This window comes from Choloepus didactylus, chromosome 6 (assembly GCF_015220235.1).
Source record: "Choloepus didactylus isolate mChoDid1 chromosome 6, mChoDid1.pri, whole genome shotgun sequence".
In the NCBI taxonomy this organism is placed as follows: domain Eukaryota; kingdom Metazoa; phylum Chordata; class Mammalia; order Pilosa; family Megalonychidae; genus Choloepus; species Choloepus didactylus.
This window is the reverse complement of record NC_051312.1, coordinates 74,969,413-74,992,928: the sequence shown is the minus strand read 5'-3', so window position 1 is coordinate 74,992,928 and position 23,516 is coordinate 74,969,413. Positions and strand designations below refer to the sequence as shown.

Sequence of the window (23,516 nt, the reverse complement as noted above, 5' to 3'; positions counted from 1 at the left end):
AAATTCATTTAAGAGATTGATCTGTAATTTTCTTTTCTTGTACTATCTTTGGCTGACTTTGGTGTTAGGGTGATGTTGGCCTCATAGAATCAGTTAGGTAGCTTTCACTGTTCTTCAGTGTTTTTTGAAGAGTTTGCGCAGGATTGGGACTAATTTTTTTGAATACTTGGTAGAGTTCACATGTGAAGCCATCACGTCTTGGACTTTGTTTTTGTTTTTTTTGTGTGTGTGGAGGGGGGTTAGTTTTTTGATGACTGAATCAATCTCTTTCTTGATGATTGGTGTGTTGAAATTTTCTCTTTCTTCTTGTGTCAGTGTTGTTTGTTTGTGCTTTTCTAGGAAGTTGTTCATTTTGTCTACATTGCCTAGTTTGTGGGCATATAGTTGTTCATAGTATCCTTTCATTATCTCCTTTATTTCTGCAGGGTCAGTAGTTATATCTCCCCTCCAAATTCTGATTTTATTAATTTGCACCCTCTTTTTTTGTCAGCCAAGCTCAGGGTCCATCAATTGTGTTGATTTTCTCAAAGACCAAGTTCTGGTTTTATTGATTCTGTCTGTTGTTTTCATGTTCTCAATTTATTTCCGCTCTAATTTTTGACATTTCTTCCCTTCTCTTTGTTTTGGGGTTAGCTTGCTGTTCTTTCTGTATTTCCTCCCCATGAACACTTAATCCCTGAATTTTTCTCTTTTTCTTTTTTGATGTAGGTGTTTGGGGGAATAAATTCCCCTCTCAGCACTGCCTTTGCTGCATCCCATAAGATTTGATATGTTGTATTCTTGTTTTCATTTGCCTTGAGATATTTACTGATTTCTCCTGTAATTTCTTCCTTGATCCACTGGTTTTTAAAGAGTGTGTTGTTTAGCCTCCGTATATTTATTTGCCTGTTATTGATTTCCAACTTCATTCCATGATGATCTGAGAACGTGCTTTGAATAATTTTGATCTTTTTAAATTTATTGATATGTGCTTTGTGACCCAACATGTGGTCTATCCTAGAGAATGATCCATGAGCACTTGAGAAGAAACTATATCCTCCTGTAGTTGGGTGTAATGTTCTATAAATGTCTAAGTGTAATTCATTTATCATATTATTCAAAATGTGTTTCCTTATTGATGCTCTGTCTCAATGTTCTATCCATTGTTGAAATTGGTGTATTGAAGTCTCCAATATTGTATAAATGTCTACTTCTCCCTTCAGTGTTGTCAGGGTTTTCCTCATGTATTTTGGGTCACTATGGCTTGGTGTATAGATATTTATGGTTATGTCTTCTTGATGAATTGTCCCTTTTATTAATACATAGTGTCCTTCATTCTCTCTTTCAATTATTGTACATTTGAGATCTAATTTGCCTGATAGTAGTACAGCTACCCTCACTCTTTACTAGTTGCTGTTTGCATGAAATATCTTTTTCCAAACTTTTACTTTGAATATGTTTTTTCCCTTGGTTCTTAAGTGAGTCTTTTGTAGACAGCATTAAGGTGGATCCTCTTTTTTCATCCATTCTGCCAGTCTTTATCTTTTAATTGGGGAGATTAATCCATTAACATTTAATGTTATTACTGTAAAGGCAGTAGTTTCTTCAACCATTTTTTCTTTTGTATTTATCTGTCATATCTTATTTTCTTTTACTCTCTATTTCTACCTTATTAGTTAACCTTACTGCTAATCTTAATTTCTTCACTCTTTCAAATCGCTCTCTCTGCTGTCTTTTCCTATCTGTCTGTTTCACTCCCTTTAATATTTCTTGTAGAGCAGGTCTCTTATTCACAAACTGTCTCAGTTTCTGTTTATCTGTAAATAATTTAAACTCTACCTCATTTTTGAAGGGCAGTTTTGAGGGAGATAGAATTCTTGATTGGCAGTTTTTCTCTCTCTGTGTCTTGAATATACCATGCCACTGCCTTCCCGCCTCCATAGTTTCTGCTGAGAGGTCTGCACTTAGTCTTATCGAACTTTCCTTGTATGTGATGGGTCCCTTTTCTCTTGCTGCTTTCAGAATTCTCGCTTTGTCTTTGAAATTTGACAATCTGATTAGTAAATGTCTTTGAGTAGGTCTGTTTGGATCCATTCTATTTGAGTATCCTGTGCTTCTTGGATCTGTATTCTATGTCTTTCATAAGAGTTGGGAAATTTTCAGTGATTATTGCCTCCATTATTCTTTCTGCTCCTTTTCCCCTCTCTTCTTCTGGGACCCCATAACATGTATATTTATTTGCTTCATGTTGTCATTCAGTTCTCTGAGATCTTGTTCATATTTTTCCCTTCTTTTCCCTGTCTGATCTTTTGTGTGTGGGATTTCAGGTATCCTGTCTTCTAGTTCACTAATCCTTTCTTCTGCCTCTTCAACTTTGCTGTTGTATGTCTCCATTGTGTTTTTCATCTCTTGTATTGTAACTTACATTCCCATAAGTTCTGCAATTTGTTTTTTCAAGCTTTCAAGTTCTTCTTTATGAATGCCCTGTGTCTTCTTTATACACTTCTTCTCTTTTGCCACATTCTCCTTCAATGTGTTGATTTGATTTTTAAAATTTCTTTGAACATCTTTAATTAGTAGTTTCCGCTCCTTTATCCCAGTTGAGGTGTTAGTTTGTTCCTTTGACTGGGCCATATCTTCCTGTTTCCTGGTGTGGCTCATGATTTTTTGCTGTATAGACATCTGATTTTCTTGATAAGTTTATTCTGGAGGTCATTTTCTCTTTTTTGTCTAGGGTTTTTTTTAGGTTGAATTTGTTCTCTCTTTGTCTCTCTCACCATCCAGTGTCCAATTGGCTCTGCCCACCATTCTCCCCCCAAAACCAGGTGCCCACAGTGTTCTGCCTGAGTAATGGGGGGCTAGGCACTGGCACCACAGCATGGTCTCTGTGTGTGGGTAAAAAAACTCTGCTGGCTCCCAGTGGAGTTCTGTTTTTCACTAGTCAGCAAGATCTGGGTTTGTTTCAGGGGACCGCTTTAACGGTTGGGTCTTCTGTATTTCTCAGCCAAAACAGGGGCATGTTCCCATTCAGGGAATCTAAACCAGCTCTTTTAGGCCTGACATAGAGTCTGGAGTGTCTATGAAGAGCTGTTCAGTTCTAAACTAGTTGTGAACTAACCCTAACCCTAACCCTAACCCTAACCCTAACCCTAACCCTAACCCTATCCTAATTTGTGAAGAGCTGTTCAGTTCTAAACTAGTTCTAACCTAACCCTAACCCTTACCCTAACCCTAACCTAATTTGTCAAAAGTTCTGGAAAACTTCTTCATTTTAAATTACTTAACTTTACTGAGAGAAATTAGAAAGATCTAAAGTAGTTAAAGATATGCCATGTGTGCCAGTTTGGATGTATTATGTCCCCCAGAATGCCATGTTTTTTGATACAATCTTGTGGTGGCAGATGTATTAATGTTGATTACGTTGGATTCCTTTGATTGAGTGTCTTCATGGAGATGTGACTTAATCAACTGTGGGTGAGAACTTTGATTGGGTACTTTCCATGGAGGTGTTACCCTGCCCATTCAGGATTGGTCTTAACTGAATCACCGGAGTCCTATGAAAGTGATCACAGAAAGAAGGAGGTGCTGCAGCCAAGAGTAACACTTTGAAGAATGCACAGGAGCTGAGATTGGAGCTGGAACACAACCTGGGATCAGCAGATGCCAGCCACATGCTTCCCAGCTAACAGAGGTTTTCCGGATACCATTGGTGTTTCATGCCTTCATTTGGACATTTTCATGGCCTTATGACTGTAACTTTGTAACCAAATAAACCCCCTTTAAAAAGCCAATCCATTTCTGGTATTTTGCATAACGGCAGCATTAGCAAACTGGAGAACCATGGTCATGGGTTGCTCCAAAATTTGGTCTGTTAATTCAATACAATCTGCATTAATTTTCTAGCAGAACTTTTTAAAGGAAATTGACCAGTTGGTTCTAAAATTTATATGGATATACAAACTATAGAATAGCAGAGGTAATTTTGGAAAGGGAGAACAAAGTCGGAAGATATGCACTACATGATTTCAAGACTTACTATAAGCTACAAGTAGTCAAGACAGTGTGGTATTGGTGAAAGGATAGATATACAGATCAAAAGAATGAAAAAGACAGCCCAAAAATAGATCCATCTTTATATAGTAAATTGAATTTAGGCAAATGTTTAAGGTTATTAAATTGGGAAAGGAAGTATTTTTAGCATATATTACTGGAACAATTGAATATCCACATGGAACAAATTAACAGTAAAGCTTCTCCCATAGTATACTCAAAAATTAAATCAAAATGTTTCATAGATGTAAATTCAAAACACAAAATTATAGGGCATGGGATGGTTTAGGTGTTCTATTTATTTACTGACTTAATTTATTTCAGAGTAATGAAAATGGTCAAAAATTCATTGTGGCAATGAATGCACAAGTATATGATGATACTGTGTGCCCTTGATTGTATACTTTGGATGGATTATATGGTGTGTGAGTATATCTCAATAAAATTAATTTTAAAAATATTTAAAAAGACAAAATTTCAAGAGGCATATTCAGGCAAAATCTTACTCACTTTGGAGTGGCAACAATTCCTGAGATAGTAAGCATAAACCACAAAGGAAAAAAATATATACATTGGAGTTTATCAAAATTAAAAATATTTTCTCTTCAAATTTCTCCAGAAATTCTAATTGCACATATATTGGACTACTCAATATTGTCTCAAAGGTTTCTAAGGTTTTGTTCATTTCTCTTTATTCTATTTTCTTTCTGTATACCATATTATATACTTTGTGATGTTTTCTCATAAATCATGGTGAGTTTTTCCAAATGCCATCTTCAAATAATTATTGGACTGATTTAGTAAAATTTTGAGTTGTTATTGTACTTTTCAGCTCTAGAGATTCCATTTCTTTCATATTTATAGTTTCTATACCTATATGAAAGTTGTTTTATTTCCCAATATTTGATGAAATTTTAAAGTTATCTAAAAAAAAAGTATATTCTGCTGTTGCTTTCTATGTTTACATATGTTCCATGTATGTTCAGTATTACCAATACTGTGGCTCATATTTTGTACATTGTACAACACAGTCAGCCCCAGGCCATAGTCAACCCTGCCATGCTGCTGTCTGAGCCTCTCCTAGATCTTTGAGTCAAGGCCATGAGACCAGAAGTGCTAGCAAGGGTGGCTTAAGAGAGAAAGGGAGACAGTTTTGAGGTCATAGCTACCGGGAATCATATTCTTAAAAAGTATAAAGTGTTTTCTGAAAATTGTGTTAAAATCTTTATGAAAAATCAGTTATTACTCTTTTTATTTGTTTTAGCTGAGAGCTGAATTTTAACTTTTTCCCTTCTATTAAATGTTTTAAAGAAGGCAAATATATGAAATAACTTTGATACAAACATGGGAAACAACTGTTATAAAAAACCATCAAAATCAAACAAGAATACCTAATTTTGTAAATTTATGAATTTAGCGTAGGTTCACTACTTAAAACTTTATGGCAAAAGATTTGAAAACTTTGCAAAAGACAAACTAGAGGATTACAAAATACCATGTTGTCATGTCCTTTATAAAACCTGAAGATGTTTCATAATTTGATTGAGAAAGTTGTATATGAGACACAGAGTAGGGGAGCCCTGTCTTAATACCACTGTCCTGTGTCCTTAGGTTCTGCCTATATTCCGTTATGACTGTGTTTGTAAAGTAATGTGTTGTTTCCGAACTCTACATAGAAGCAGCATGGCATTTAAGATCCCTGATGACATGGATCATTTCCTTTATGGTAAAGGGATAGAGGGGGAAAATCCTTTAGACTTCTCTAAGGAGAAATTGGAACCTGGTTTAACTTGTTTCCCTGAAACCCTAGAGAGGGTATAATATTTGCTGGTACCATGCAGTATTGCTTATAATAAAAATAATCACTTATTTTTAAAATCCATCTGGATTCGGGGATCATGTGTGAAGTATAAATTCCTGGTGAAAGGGAACATCTTGAGGCTTTCCTCAGTGCAGCAATTCTCATAACTGCAAATATCCCTTGAAGCGACCCTGACATGGTAACAAGATATATTGGTTCCAATTAGAGGCCTGAGGCTTCTAAGCTAGGATGGTTCATCTTCATATGCTGTAATGTGGGATCCAAAGATTAGTTCATAGATGGCTGTGTGAAAACATGTTTCCCACCAAAAGAGAAACATCTGGCACAACTTTACTGACATGGTGAATTTTTCATTTATGGAATCCTATTTAACTTTTTTGTAACTATTGAGTTATTCATTTTGGTTTTCTGTAATTGTATTTATTTTCAAGAGTTTTATTTCTTTAAATACAGTAATATAATTTGTCTTTTAATTCCCACATCTTAAATCTTTGTGGTTCTGTTTCTGTTGACTGTTGTGTCCACTGATTCCATACTGGTGTCTTATTTTCTTTTGCAATGTTGGTATTTTTCACTGTGTGATAGAGATTGTACCTCAATAATTATTGGTATGTAAAAAAAGTCTTGGGATGAAGCAAGCAGGATGTTTGTTTATTTAAGTCACCCTAAGGTACAACATGTCCTTGACTATCTAAAGCCAAATTCAAGTTTTGAGATATCCTGTACTTTTGGAGCTTCTAGTCAGTGCAAGGACTTTATTACACTACCTCACATTTCCTCTTAACTTAAGGCCATACACGAGATATATTATTCACATGTCTCTCCTGATTTGCTCTAGGCTTTCACGTATTCCCCTTTCCCCCAAAGCAGCACTGAATCCACAGCTTAAATTTGTAGCTTTTCCTCCTGATTTGTCAAATTTCCTCATGTCAAGAGCGGTTTTAATTGCTAAGCTCACTTCTCTAGGTTTTCAGAGTTTCTAGTGATGGAATTCTTTATCATCCTGTAAGATTTACTGTGATTTAAGATGTATTTAACATTTCAACAAGTTTTCTTTAGTTGTCTCACAAAAGAGTTGATTAAAATTACCAAGACTTTCAGGTCTTGGTAAACATACACATGAGTGGAAAAATTAGATTTGCACAAGCGTACATAAGTAACGCCATATTCAATATGAAGTGACGTTACCTACTGTGATCCTTTTCTGAAATATTATTTTCTTGATGAGGCCTACATGGACCACTGCCTGCTCTAGTACATCAGTCTCCCTTAATCTATTCTACTTTCTCTTTATCCATAGCACTCAATTTATTCTTATAGTCTGTATCATTTACCTGTTAGTTATATAGTCTTTTCCTGTGCTAGAAAATAAATCCCATAGGGTAAACATGTCTGTTTGTCTCTTCTATTTCTGATTGCTTAGGAAAGTGCCTGGAATATTAGCGATAATCGATATAATTTTTTAATTAGTGAAAGAAAAAACGAATGAAATGATTGATGCTGTATGTTTTAGTTTGCATAAAGATGCAAACTGTATCTGAAACACTAAGAGGGAACAAGAAAAAATTTATGTCGTAGTTGTCAACATACCAAGGTCAATTAAGCCTCTCCAGGGCAAATGATGATTTCAGGGGAGAGACAGTCCATTCCCTTGGAGCTTCCTGAGCAGGACATGGGCTGACCATGTTCAAGTCACTCCAGAATTTTGTTCCTCATTGTCTCAGTGTCATCCAGTGAGTCGGAGTCTCTGGAAATGTTTATTGTTTTTGTTTCATTCAGTCTGTGAGGAGTTCAGGAGCCCTACTCATTTTCATACAGGAAGTCATCTCTTCTGACTGAGGAATTCACAGGATGGACATGGGGTCTCATCCTCTACATCTCTTGGGACTCCTATATCCATGACTAGACTAAGAGGCCAGGACCACAAGCCATAATTCTTGGGGTCCATAATGTCCATCCCCAGCAAATAACCTTTATGCAAGCATATGTTTCCAGCAATTTTACCGTCTGTTCCACTTTACCATTTGCTCTCAGAATGTACCTAGTCACAACTATAGTTATTAGGCTTGATTCAGGATGAGCTACTGTTGAAAATGCACACATCATTAAAGCTATAGAGGTACAATAACTTAGGACAAAGAACTAAGTTTGAAAAAAATACACAAATATAACTTAAAATCAGCAGATCAGGTATTTTTTCATGTGAACCAATTTGTGCTTTTTTTAATTATAAATTTCATTACATTTCATTAATACTAGCTCACTATCATTCTCTCTTTTACTATTTGATATTAGAAAGTCTAACCCCACATTTATAACATCTCCAGAGTAGCTAATGATTTAGAGCTTTACTTTAACCACAGGAACTCAATTTTCTTTTCTTATATTTATGTAATATTTTTACATCAAACCCAACAAAATACAATCTTAAGAAACATCAAAAGAATATTTTTCTACCAAGCTTTCTCTTCAGAGCACCTTTAATCTCATTATTCCTGAGACTAGATGAGAGGGTTCAACATGGGGATCACCACCATGTAGAACACAGACACCACCTTGTTCTGGTCACTTGAGTAGCTGGATTTGGGCATCACATAAATGAATGTAATTGTCCCATAGAACAGAGTGACTGCAGTGAGGTGGGAGGTGCAGGTGGAGAAGGCCTTGTGGCGTCGCTCGGAAGAGCGCATCCTCAGGATGGTGATGAGGATGTAGGTGTAGGAAACAACTGTGATAAACACTGTGGTCACGATGACAGATCCAGCAGAAAATGAGGGAACAACTGCAGGAATACTAATATCAGAACAGGAAAGTTTAACTAAAGGATAAAAATCACAGTAAAGGTGATTAACTCGATTTGGTGCACAAAAGAATAAAAAAAGAAGGAAAGAGTAAAGGAGGAAGCATTGAGAAAACCAGCTATGTAAGCCACAGAGAGTAACAGGACATAGATTTGTGTGGTCATTTTGATTGAATAAAGCAGTGGGTTGCAGATTGCCACAAAGCAATCATATGCCATATCTGACAGGAGGAAGCTCTCAGATGTCCCAAAGGAGGTTGCTGAACCAAGCTGGATGGCACATCCAAAATAGGAGATTGTGTTCCTCTCCACCATGAAGTTTACAAGCATATTGGGAGTCACAGTTGATGAACAGCAAAAGCCAAGTGGCTCAGGAATAAATACATAGGATGATGGAGCTGAGAAGAGATTCTGATAAGAATGATTGTGCTGAGATTGCCAGATACGGTCACCAGGTAGATGCAGAGGATGACCCGAAGTTTGGGATCATCTGTTAAGCCCAATAGAATGAACCCTGTCAGTGCAGTGTGGTTCCCATCCGCCAGGGAATCCATGAGACACTGTCACTGGTATCAAAGAGAGCCTGTGATGGACAAATTATATTAAAGAAGTTATGAATTTGCTGGTTTCATTTTCCTTATTAGGCATATGGGAAGTCATGATAAATATCATTCAAGTGTTAATACATCAAGCAATGATGAGTGCACCTGTATTTTCCATTATTATTTTTAACAGAAACACCAGAAATCTTCCTTCAAATAATGTTACTTTCCTTTTCATATTATACTTTTTCAGAAATATATTTGAAGTTGCTTTAGAACCAAAGAATAGAAAGTGTTAAGTGATGAATATAACAAACAGGACTGTGGAGTTTCGCAAAATAAGAAATATATATATAATATTTGTTATGTATATGTAGTTACAAAATGAAGACCTGCAAAACAGGTAAATTTATTATGCACCCACTAAATAATAAGCATATGGCTAAAAATTTTATATATGTATTTCTAGTTTAGTTCCCATTAAATAATATTGAGTATTGTCATTATATTTTATATTCGGAGGAATCTGAGTGACAGAACTTACGTAACTTGCATAAAGTTATACAGCAATTGTGAGTCAGAATATGTACCACGGGCAGTCTGTCTTAAAACCATTCCTTTAGTAAAAATGCTATAAATGAAGTTAAATAATACTTACCATGAAGTCCAATACACTTGGCAATAGGTGGATAACTGATTAGCCTTTAAGTTTTCTGGCAGCTAATGTATGAAAGAACCACCTAGTTATTTATATATCTCACAATGTGTATTAGTTAAACAAGACCATATTTTTTAAAAGGGGAAATAAAATTGGTCTTTCTACTAATACCAGAAAGAAATTTTAAATTAGATTTTTGAATGAGGTCACCTATTTTAAGTTTATTGAATATTTTTAATATTGTTATTTAAAAGTATTATTCTTTTATTGAGCTGAATGAAATATCAGTGTAATCACTATGGAAAAACTATTTTGGTCTTCAGGATGTAATTAAAATAAATTTATTCAAACAAAGCAAATAATTATAACAATGTTTTCTAATTAGAGTATTACAGAATGAAATAATAGTATTTTTGAAATAATAAACAACTGGATAAAGTATAGCCTAAAAAGTTTTGCCCAGAGTAATCTAACAAAGAAACAAATTGACCTTCATTTTCCAGTTTTTTTGGCTTTATCTTCTGAGCTTTATTTTGTGGCCCGTCAAGCTAGAGTATTCAGACCCATAAAAAAACTGAGTCTTTCTACAAAGATATTTACTAGGAATAAATCTCCAGAGCATCTCAAAGCTAGTGAATTTATTAGTAGTATAACTCTGTGCTGAGTTTATATAGCATTGATAGACCATATGAGTTTCTGCTGTTAAGAGTGGGTAAACAAGGAATGCTGGTAACTTGGATTATGCCTGTTTATTCACATGAAACAGATTGTGGAAACAGAGTAAGTCAGACCAAGTTGCTTACAGCTGATTGCTCAATTGTTTCCCAACTATGGCTTATGAATACAGAGCCACCCTTAGAGAGTAAAGTGTTCTCAAATGGTAAATAAAAATCATTAAGTTGGATTCATTCACAAAAAACAAAATCTTACCTCTTTCTTTAAGAACTCATTCATTTTTCAGAAACAAATCCCAGGTTAGGGTGGTTATATAGTTATCTTTTATTATTGTTTGCCTTTGAGAATAAATCTCTGAAAATTGTAGCAATTCAAGTGTAAGTTTAAAAGCATCATGGATCATTATCCCATCTGGAGTGGATATTGGGAGTTCAATTCACACAGACCTAACTGTTCTTCAAGGATTCTGTCAATTCTCAAGTGGTCAATTTATTCTTTTGTTTCTATCTAGGTATTCCCATGCAGTTCTATAAGTTTCGTGTAATAATTACGGGGGAGTATAATGTACCTAATTGTCTTCTAGTTAAATACTGATTCCAAGTTTACTTTGATATTTCTGATATACTCAGCACTAATATTCATGTAAAAAGTTAAACTTATCTTTATCCAGTCAATATGTGTTCATTGATAAGTACTTTGTACTGATTCCTATATGACACACCATTGTGTACCTTGGAGAATATGAAATGGAACTTGATATCAGTTGAATTTTAAATAACAAAAATGTGTAATACATGTGCATTAATCAATATAGCAAAAGTTATTTTAAAAACTTTCAAAAATTGTATAGATAGAGAACTACAAAGTGAAAAGAAATTCGGAGGATGTCCTGATAAGAAATAGTATTTCACTGTTATAGCCTCAAATTGCTGCCTCCTGGTCCAGGTGGATCATGGTGGAACACAAGTATTGTCAACCTGAATCTTTTGCTAATCCCAATTTTAGAAATCCTGTCTCACTCTCTAACCTCCATTTTTTTGGAAGTGATATTTATCACAAACAAAATGACAAGAACCAACATTCATTCACAGGTCACTTTTTGCCAAGAATTATCCTTATCATTTTACCCATATTTAATTCTTATAACTCTTAAAATTTTGTGAAGTAGGTAGTTTTATTATCCTCATTTTTTCAGATGAGAGAATTGAGACTGAGGAGTTTAAGTACTTTATGGTAGCGGGTGGTTCCAGCGCACATGCTCAGTTTCCCACTTCCAGCAACCACTAATGTATCCAATTTAATGCCCCAGTCCTTCTCTGAAACCTAACACCTTCTGGAAAACCACTAAGAGGCTGCTCAGTTTATGTTCAAGGAACCCTGTAAGCATGATAGGTGTGACTGACGTGGAACACCCAATGTCCACAAAAGCCAAATTACTGAGGAAGAGGTACATGGGTGTGTGAAGCTGGGAACAGCTTCTGATTAAAATTATTCTGCTGATGTTGCCTACTAAGGTGACAACATAGATTCCTAGAAATATCACAAAGACGATAACACAAAGTGTAGGGTCCTTTGTTAACCCCAAAATGATGAACTCGGTCACAATCGTGTGGTTTCCAGCGTTCATCTCTTCTGTGAATTGTTCCTGTTGAGGCAAATATGAACATCCATTTGTTTAAGCTTTCATTACATCATTTATTAAGTCCTGGTTATGCTTCACCACCTCCCATTCCTGATTTTCTTTGATGATTTCTCACTCATTCATAGTGATTTCTTCCTCTGCCCAATCTGTAGACATTGGTGTTTTATAGGATTGGGTTTTTTAGCCTTTTCCTCTTTGCATAAAAGAAAAATGGTTCGGTCTCACTTTCTGGGATATCTCAACTATATATTTTGTTCACTTAATATTTATATAAAAATGTCTCTCAAACCTTGATTCCCAGATAGAGCTCTCTTCCAAGGTCCATTTTATTATGTATATATATATAGATATATATAGATATATATAGATATAGATAGATAGATATTAGATATATATACACACACACAGTACTTACATATTTGTAATCATATTGTATATTCCTTTGTGACTTATATTTTAACTAAATTAATAAAATATTTCCCATTTATGAAATAATATTCATAACTAAAATCCTGAATGATTATACACCAAACTCTTCAGCTCTACATTTATGGAGCTTCATAATCTAGCTCTGATTCCTTTTCTAAATGTATATCCCTACATATGCTTCTTTGCAACTTTGTACTTTGCAAGAGTCATGTTACCATGACACTGAGATTTATACTCATTGTTATTGGCTATCATTTTCATAGGAACACAATTTTCTACTAACATTATTACAGTTCTTAAGGTTGTAAACATTTGGTATAAATGATAAACATTCACAATTTCATAATTTCTTAAAAACTTTAAATATCCTTACTTTAGATTTAAACATTCAGTTTCCAGATGGTAGAACTCAGTTCTTTGACTAAGTTAGTAGTGAGGTGTAGTGACTCAGTAGTTGAGAACCTGCGGCTTATCAAACAATGTATTCTATCTCTTCCTTGACTGATCTTCATTAACTGTCTGCTTAAATCACTCCACTGACAGGCACCTTATGCCTTTTATTTTAGGCCTATCATTAAAAATCTGTTTTAATCTTACTGATTGCTCTCCCATGAGTTTAGCAGTAGAAACCAAGAAAAACTTTGAACTATTTGAATATAGCTATTGTGCCTCCACTGCCTTCTCTTTTCCAGAATTAAGCATCTATAATCATTCCTTCGGCCATTCCACCTGTGGCATACATTTCCAACCCCACTCTGCTCTGAGGGTTAGGGCTGCATTTGTGCTCTGTGTCTTCTGACTTAAGCAGAGTACAGTGGGGCCAAGCCTTCTTTCACTGTGGTACCCTGCAAACTTCAGTCTATGCTGACAACAGAGTTGTGGAGATTGTAGTCAAGAGTTCCAATTTCAAGCCTCCTACTGGCCAGCAGTCTTAACTTGGACATGACACTTAATCTGACTGTCAGTTTTTACATTTGTAAAATGGAAAACTTGTAAAATTGGAGTGCAACTTTGTTATGAGAGTAAGAGTTAATACCTAGAAAGCATTGAGAGGTATTTGGTCATACATCACAGGTAAAAAACTATTTTTCATTAAGTAAAATGGAAGTATTGGTAGACATTCAATTATTTAAATTTTTTATAAGAAGTATAAATGTTTTTTCAAGACTTGCCAAAATATTTTCACTACAAATTAGATAAGAAGTACATATCTGATGCCTTCTTAGTCCTGAACTATACCACTCAGATACATAATACTCAAAATGATTCTTGATCTTTCCTTCCTCTCCACTGTCCACTAGGATCCTTTCTACGGCTCTCTATTTTGGCATCCCATCCATGCTTGCCCGCCTTGATCACAGTCTCTGACTACTCAAATATCCTCTCTCTCAATGCATGGGGCACTGCTGATGAAGCATAGAGGTGTGAGGTACTAAGTCTCATCCAATTTGAGTAATAGACAGCTTTCTTCCTGATTTCCTTTTTATATTCTCAGTTACACAAGCTTAGCTTTGGCTCCTGAAACCATCCATACTGTCCTTGGGGATTCCTGAGCAGCCTAGTTTGGGTGCCCAGAATGACCATTTTGAAGTGCGTTTCTTACTGAGACCACAGTTTCCACGTGGGAAACTAAAGTTAGCAAGAGTTTTCCGTTTCTCATTGAGCAAATAATTATTTAAAGTATTTTAGTAAAGTCCATGAATATTGTACTCACCTTTCAAAGACAGAATTGTTGATGTTGAACTCCAAAGAGAACTTTATAAAGTTTATGTTTTCTATTTAGTTTTATAGGTAGGTGGAAACTGAATACTCAACAATTGTGAACCACTGAGTGCTCCTGTCCATCAAGGAACATAGTTGCAAAAATGCTGTGAGGATGAGGGTGGGTGTCTTTTTATGTGTGGTAGGAGAAAAAGAAAAGCTGTCATAGGAAAGTCCAAATCCACTGGCCTATTATTGCTTGTCTCTTTGAGAAATATGTCCTTGCATTTGTTGTACAAAAATAATTTGTGAAGCCAGGTGACTCATTAAGACCAGGCTGGCCCTCCCCAAAGGGGCAATTGTATGCCATGATGCCCTTTGGTATTCCTTTTGCCTTATTTAATGAGAGAGAAGGAGACAGTTCTTGGTTTCTTGGAAGTGTATGCAATATCCAGAACAATTAACTTATGTGGTTAATTGGAATCTGCATGATGACCTTAGAATATCTTCCATTCAATAGTCTTTGAATGAAAATGAAAATGAGCATTGGAGTTGAAGGGAGAGGGATAGTGGGAAAGAAAATTATTACTTAATGACCATTTTATTGCAGAAAAAATCGAGATGGTTCTGGAATTCAATATACACTAGATTATTATTAAAGTATCTTGGAACCCTTTCCTTTCCACTCCTCAGCAGAACAATTCAAGAAGCCCTTCCGAGGCATCTGAGTGCCCCACATTTCATTGAAGCAGCAGGAAATAAACCAGGTATGTTAGATACTTGACTCAATTCACTTCAAACATCCAACCTTCCATTATATGTCTCTAAGTGTTATTATTGGGATGCATCAGTTATACAGCTCTTTTGACAAGTTCCGATAAGCAGAAGCACCTCAAGGTGATTTATTTTGTTATATGCAATCATTGTCCACTCACAGGTTCTGCTCCAGGCCTGATCTCCTTTATTTCTTGTACCACTCATTTGTGCCATGTGCCTTTGAGACCCCATGTGGGAAGATGTTCTTCAACCTAAAACAATCAAAATATTTTTCTGCAATATATCTGCCCCCTCACTTCATCAGTCCTATTCAAAAGTGCTTAAGTTGTTATCAATAAGAAGGGTTGATTGCAACACCAGAAAAAGAAGGAACAGGTTTCAAAATCTCTGGAATGGTGTTTGTTAAATAGCTCTGTATCCTGCTCAATCCTGCTTCAACATTAAATTGAATTACTGTTTTTTGGGGACATGAAAGTGGCCAGTGCTCTATGAGCTATCAGATATTGAAAACAGGCCCATCATTCATTTAAAAATTCATTTATTCAATTGATCAACCAACCTAAATTGAGTCCTAGCCCTCTAAAACAACAAACAAAATGAGCCTCTACCCAGATGGAATTTATTACACAGTATGGTCAGCAATACAATAAAAGCATGTAGGAGACATGTTAAAAACATAGGAGAAAGAATGACTAAATTTGGATCTAAGGGGCTGGTCAGGGAAGGCAGCATATGTAAAGGGTTCAGATGCTAACAAGGGGTATATTTCCCAGGATCCTGATGGAAACTGTGTCCAAGGGCTTGGAGACTGGGACAAAGAACTGTTGCAATTTCAAAAATTTGTTGGGGATGGATACCAGGGGCAGTGCCACTAGGGCCTAATGCTATCTCCGTAGACAACTCAGTCCCCTTAACTGAGGGCTGCAGGTAATGGGGAGAAGTTCAAGGAGTAATATGAAGAAGTAGAAACAAAGCATAGTTCACTGTTACTCAAAATGCGGTCCACGGACTGATATTAGTTGGCAAAACTGTTTATTCTCAGTCCATGATACAAAAAGGACAGAAGTTAAGAGTAAGCATTTATACACTTTTATAGCAATTTGAGAGAGTAATTTTAAGTCTGTTGAATCTAATAATAAAGATTCTGATTTGTATTTGTATGTTTTTGTTGTCTTCATCAAATTTTTATAGTAATTCTCGTTTATTATCTTTCTAATAAATATTGCTCCATGGAGAACTGGGAAAAAAACTGGTCCTTTATTAAATAGTCTGATAAACACTTATTGTGGCCTTTGGCTTCAGGAGACCTAGGTTTAATTTAAAGTGTATTAGCTCAAGAATATTATTTAATCTGTTTGAGATTCACTTTCATGATCTATAAAATGGGGTTAATACCTTTTTAGGTTCTAATGAATTGGGGTAGCTGGTGGTAGATAGCTAAAACTTTCAAACTACAACCCAGAACCCATGAATCTTGAAGACAATTGTAAAAAATGTGGCTTATGAGGGGGGACAGTGGGATTGGGGGGCAGCCATAGGGATCACACTCCCATTTGTCTAGTTTGTGGATAGATGAGTGGAAAGGTGGGGGAAGGAAACAAACAAACAGACAAGGGCGCCCAGTGTTCTTTTTTACTTTAGTTGCTCCTTTTCACTTTGATTATTATTCTGGTTATTTTTGTGTGTGTGGTAATGAGGGTGTCGGGGATTGATTTTGGTAATGAATGTACAACTACGTAATGGTACTGTGAACAATCAAATGTACGATTTGTTTTGTATGACTGCGTGGTATGTGAATATATCTCAATAAAATGAATAATTAAAAAAAATGGGGTTAATAATTCCCATCTCATAAGCTTGTCATAAGATTTAAGTGGGATAGCATAAGTGTGTGGAAAAGTTAACTGAAGTTACGGATGTGTAAGAACTCAGAACACTCTCAAAACTATGACAGATAGAACAGAGTGCCTCAATGTGTTGAGTCTGATAGGTCATAGTCATCAGAGTTGGAAAGGGCCCTCTTACCTTTTGCAAATTATTCTATTTCATGCTCAATACCAAACATTTCCTCCTCTGAGACTTGTAACATTCCAACTATGACAACTCTTCTCTGCCCCCACTAATCTCCCAGCTACTCCTGATTCACTTGGGACTTTGGCACCTGTATCACAATTTTCCTCTTGATCCCTAATTTTTGCCATTATAAAGGGCAACCTCAAAACCACTCTACAAATTCTAATGAAAGATATCAAATAAGACCTAAACCAATGGAAAGAAATTTCATGTTCATGGATTGGATGACCCAACATAGTTAAGATGCAAATTCTCACAAATTGATTTATAGGTTTAATGCAATTCCTATTGAAATCCCATCAGGATACTATATAGACATAGACAAACTGAAATTAAAATTTTTATGGGAAGTCAATGGAATAGCCAAATACAAGTTTGAAAAAGAAGAATAAAGTTGGAAAAATCACACTATCTGAATTTAAGCTCACTATATAGCAACAGTAATCAAGATAATGTGGTATTAGTGGAGGTATAGACACAAAAATCAATGAAATATGTTGGTGGGACTGTATAATGGTTCAGCCACTCTGGATGTCAGTCTGGCAGTTCCTTAGAAAACTAGATATAGAGTTACCCTTCGATCCAGCAATGGCACTTCTCAGTATATACCCGGAAGATCGGAAAGCAGTGACATGAACAGATATCTGCACGTCGATGTTCATAGCAGCATTATTCACAATTGCCAAGAGATGGAAACAACCCAAATGTCCTTCAACAGATGAGTGGATAAATAAAATGTGGTACATACACACGATGGAATACTACACGGCAGTAAGAAGGAACGATGTTGTGAAACATATGACAACATGAATGAACCTTGAAGACATAATGCTGAGCAAAATAAGCCAGGCACAAAAAGACAAATATTATATGCTACCACTAATGCGAACTTTGAAAAATGCAAAACAAATGGTTTATAATGTAGAATGTAGGGGAACTAGCGATAGAGAATAATTAAGGAACGGGGTACAATAATCCAATAAGAACAGATAAGCTATCGTGGGTAAATGTAACATTCTGGGAATGCCCAGGAATGACTATGGTCTGTTAATTTCTGATGGGTATAGTAAGAACAAGTTCACAGAAATGTTGCTATATTAGGCTACTTTTTTGGGGTAGAGTAGGAACATGTTGGAAGTAAAGTAGTTAGCTTAGGTTAGTTGTCTTTTTCTTACTCCCTTGTTATGGTCTCTTTGAAATGTTCTTTTACTGTATGTTTTTTTAATTTTTTAAAAATTTTTTTTATTTTTCATACAGTTGATTTAAAAAAAAAAAGTTAAAAACGAAAAAACAAGGAAGAAAATATGCAGAGCCCCCTTGAGGAGCTGGTGGAGAATGCAGGGGTATTAGCCTGCCCCACTGCGATGGTTGCTAACATGCCCACAGACATAGGGGACTGGTGGTTTGATGGGTTGACCCCTCTACCACAGGATTTGCCCTTGGGAAGACTGTTGCTGTAAAGGAGAGGCTAGGCCTTCCTATAATTATGCCTAAGAGCCTCCTCCCGGATGCCTCTTTGTTCCTCAGATGTGGCCCTCTCTCTCTACCTAAGCCAACCTGGCAGGTGAAATCACTGCCCTCCCCCCTAGTGGGATCAGACACCCAGGAGAGTGAATCTCCCTGGCAACGTGAAATATGACTTCCGGGGAGGAATGTAGACCCAGCATCATGGGATAGAGAACATCTTCTTGACCAAAAGGGGGATGTGAATGGAAATGAAATAAGCTTCAGTGGCAGAGAGATTCCCAAAGGAGCTGAGAGGTCACTCTGGTAGGCACTCTTATGCACAATATAGACAACCCTTTTTAGGTTCTAATGAATTGAGGTAGCTGATGGTGGATACCTGAAACTATCAAACTACAACCCAGAACCCATGAATCTTGAAGACGATTGTATAAAAATGTAGCTTATGAGGGGTGACAATGGGATTGGGAAAGCCATAAGGACCACACTCCCCTTCGTCTAGTTTATGGATGGATGAGTAGAAAAATAGGGGAAGGAAACAAACAAACAAACAAACAGACAAAGGTACCCAGTGTTCTTTTTTACTTTAATTGCTGTTTTTCACTTTAGTTATTATTCTTGTTATTTTTGTGTGTGTGGTAATGAAGGTGTCAGGGATTGATTTTGGTGATGAATGTACAACTATGTAATGGTACTGTGAACAATCGAATGTACGATTTGTTTTGTATGACTGCGTGGTATGTGAATATATCTCAGTAAAATGAATATTTAAAAAAATCAGTGAAATAGCATAAAGAATCCAGAAATAGGCCCACATAGTCACAACCATCTAACTGTAAGAAAAGGCAGAAAAGCAATTCAATGGCAAGAGAATAGTCTTTCCAACAAATGGTGTTGGAATGATTGGACATTTTATAGGCAAAAATTTAAACAGGTAAACTTCAAATTAAATCTCAGATCTTATACAAAAATTAACTCTAATTGGATCATCGATCTAAACATAAAATGTAAAATTCTAAATGTTTTAGAAGGAAACATAGAAGGAAATCTTCATGACCTAGGGACGGATGAAGAGTTCTTAGACATGATACCAAAAACACAGTCCATAAATAAAAAAATTGATAAATAAGACTTGATCAAAATAGTAATATGTTGCTCTGTGAAAGATTAGCATCTTTAAGAGGATGAAAAAACAAGCCATATAATTTGAGAGACTCACCCACTTTGATGCTGGATATTCTCCTGCATCAAATCTCTGAACAGCTTTCTCTGGAAGGAGTCCAACAGGGCCCCCTCTTCCTGGGTGAAGTCTATAACTACATCTTCCAAGTTCCCTAACTCCTAAAAACATCCCAGACACTTGGGCACAGAGGGGGCCGTCTCTAACAATGTCCAGAGTAAGATGTTTGAGAGGACAGCACTGAGGGTGTGCTTTACAGAAAGCTCAAACTGAGTTTGACTTTCAAGACAGATCATTCTCAGTGCTGAAGGGTCATTTGCCTTACACACACAGAGACACATACGCACACTGAATATTTAAATTTCCATTATAAAAGAAATATCAGAAACGTGTTCTATGATATAACCTGTACATTTTCTAATAAACTGGTCATTGTAAATTCCGCACCCCCCCCCCCAAAAAAAGTAACAAGCCACAGATTTGTAGAAATATTTGAAAATCATATATCTGGCAAAGGGCTCATACCAGAATGTATAAATAACACTTTAAGCTCAGTTGTAAGAAAATACACAGTCCAATTAGAAAGTGAGTGTTAAGGGTTGAATTGTGTCCTCCCAAAAGAAATGTGAAGTCCTAATCCCCATTACCTCAGAATGTGACCTTATTTGGGAATAGGGTCATTGCGGATGTAATTGGTTAAAATGAGGTCATACTGCAGTAGGTGGGCCCTTAATCCTGTGTAACTAACTGGTGACTTATAAGAAGAGGAGATGAGACATAGAGACAGAGACATACAAGGGAGAAGGCCATGTGAAGATGGAGGGAGAGACTGGAGTTATACAGCTACAATCCTTGGAATACTTCTGGTAAATAGATGTTCTTACTGAAAAAAACTACGAAATTGGCGGGGGTGGGGTGGGGTGGGGGTACATTTTGAAGACACTAGAGACCAGCCAAAGCATCTAAGACATGAAAAGCCAAGATCCCAGAGGGAAGAAAATTACAGAGAAGAGTGCAAGTCATTTCCCTTTTGGGACATTTGCAAATTCTTTCCAGTGATAAGAAGATGGGAGTATGGGTAGAGGTTGCAGCTATGAAGCAGAGAAGCTACAGAAATAAGAGAAAAACATTGGAGTTTTGGGATGGCAATACAGTCAGGACTAAAGAGGTCATGGTACCAGAGAACAGGGGGATGCAGAAAGTTAGCCTGACACTCAGAGGTTTTCTCCTTCCGTGCAGATGCTAAATTTTTAAAGGAGGGGATTAAAAGCTAAAGAGAAACACACTGAAAACAAAGCACAAATTTTGGCAGGCTCACAGTACTAAGGAGAGAAAAACTGGAAGCCAAGGCACACTGAAGAAGAGGAGCCCTAATAAACACCTCAGACTCTATTGCTGACAGGGCGACGCAGGAATGAGACACGAACACAAAGCTAAGAATTAAGAGAGCAGGGGGCCCAGTTGCATCTCGTGCTAAGTGGACGACAATGCAGTCTTGCTCCAGCTATTTATTTCAGAAGATCAGGGTATATGCTAAAGGTGCTCAGGTGGGGGAGACCCCACCAGATACTTATGTTTACATCAGGTGTATTTACATCAGGTGTATACAATCTAGGTTTAAGACAATGGTAGTCACAAGACACACATCTTTACAGGGCAGGCCTGTATGGCATTCTATGCAGGCCTGCAGCTCAGCGTTCTAAGCCACCACCCCAGATATGCCTCAGGCAACATGGAAGACTCAGTTCCCCACAAGACTCCTAGTTGAGACTTCCAGAGAGCTACTCTCAAAAGAAATGGGTCTAGTGGTAGTAGAGCTAGAGGGGTTAGACTCAGTGTTGATATCAATGGTTATCTTAGCAGGATTGACTAATCCAAACAATCAGCAGCCTGGTTCCCCTTGACCCCAATCTAGCCTATGGTGTACATGTTTCCTGTTGTTTCCAGATGCATCTTGTCAGCAAAAGGGTGTAGATTACAGGGCTAGGATGATCCACCAACAGACACAAGTGTAGAAATTTCTCAGGTAAGGAAGGGGCACAGCAACAGAGTAGGGGTTAAAGTTGGAAGTCATTTGTTGAAGCAGTAGGGGATCTGATTGGTATGTGAATGACGTTACCCAGTATACCTCCTGGGTGTCAGGAGCAGGTCCACATTAGTTCCACAGTGCCTGCAGTGGAGCAAAGGATGTGGGTGTCAGAGAAGGATACCTCTCTCTCCAGATAACAGCAGTGGATTGCTCTGATGATGAACAGATGCAGGCTGAGGGTCCCAGAGTCAGTGGTCCCAGAGTCAGTGGTCCTTGGTCGGATCTTGATCAGGATTTTCTGTGAGGGAGAAGGGAAAGGTGAAACTATCAGGCAGATTTTCCTTTGCTGTGGGAGCAATGCCAGGGCTCCTATGTCTGTGAAAACTGATAATTTTGTTGGTTACATTGTGGGTGTATATACAGTACAAGTTACAGCATCTCTATTGGTGGTTTGCTTATTATTGTACATTGAATATGATGCAGGTATGCCATAAGGATATGAATTTAATGTAATCAGGACTATAGGCAGTATTTTTACCACTTCGGGGACCAGTGTCCTCCAAGTTGTCTCAGTAGGTCTCTATTTAATAGTTGATTATGTCGTTCTTCGAAACCTGCTGCCATAGGATGATAGGATAACTGAAAAACCCAACGTATGTTATTTTGTAATGCCCATTGTTGTATTTCCTTTGTGGCGAAATGGAGGCCTTAATCTGACTGTATGACTTGTGGCACTCCCAAAGCTATAAAAGCTGTTTTGTTAATCCCTCACTACCATTAGCAGGGGTTGGTGACTTGCATGGATAGGCCAAGAGGAAGCCAGTATAGGTATCTTACACTGATAAGGCAGTGGCTCCTGTCACTGCAGGGAGAGGTCCAATAAAGTTAATTTGCCAGTTCTGAGGTGGCCCTTTCTCTCTGTGAATTTCTACTCCCATACAGGAGGCCGCTGTCTAGATTCAGGCATACGGTATAGTCCCTAATGGCTTTGCATAAATGTCTCTCGGCTAGGGTGACTCCATTAATGTTGAGGATCTAATCATTCCCTCCACAAAAGACATTTTTAAGTTCTAATCCCAAGGTTTGTGGGGGTGAACCCATTTGTAAATAGTACCTTTGAAGATGTTATTAGTTAAGGTGTAGCCAAATTGAATGAAAGTGGGCCTTTATCCAATATGGCCGAAATCTTTACAAGCAAAGGAAATTGAACACAGATGTAAGAAGCCAGAAAAGGAGAGAGAAATCACTATGTGATGGAGGCAGAGATGCATCCACAAGCTGAGAGTCCCTAAGAACTGCCAGCAATCCAGCACCGGAATGCTAGAGACCCTGGGAGAAAGCATGACCTGTGGATACCTTGATGTTGAACTACCAGCCTCCAAATTATTGCTTAAGCCAGCCCATTCTGTGGTATTTGTCATAACAGCCCTGGAAAACTAAGGCAATTAATCCATTTTCATAACCTCATGAGGCCCAAATGCCCTGACCTCTCTCTTTTTTTTTTTTAATCTTCATTTTATTGAGATATATTCACATACCACGCAGTCGTACAAAACAAATCGTACATTCGATTGTTCACAGTACCATTACATTGTTGTACATTCATCACCTAAATCAATCCCTGACACCTTCATTAGCACACACACAAAAATAACAAGAATAATAATTAAAGTGAAAAAGAGCAATTGAAGTAAA

At 36.9% G+C, this 23,516-nt stretch overlaps 1 pseudogene; it reads right to left on the bottom strand.

The window, feature by feature from the left end:
* Positions 1-8,288: 8,288 nt before the first annotated feature.
* Positions 8,289-9,205, bottom strand: LOC119536293 (annotated as a pseudogene).
* Between the last annotated feature and the right edge of the window lie 14,311 nt (positions 9,206-23,516).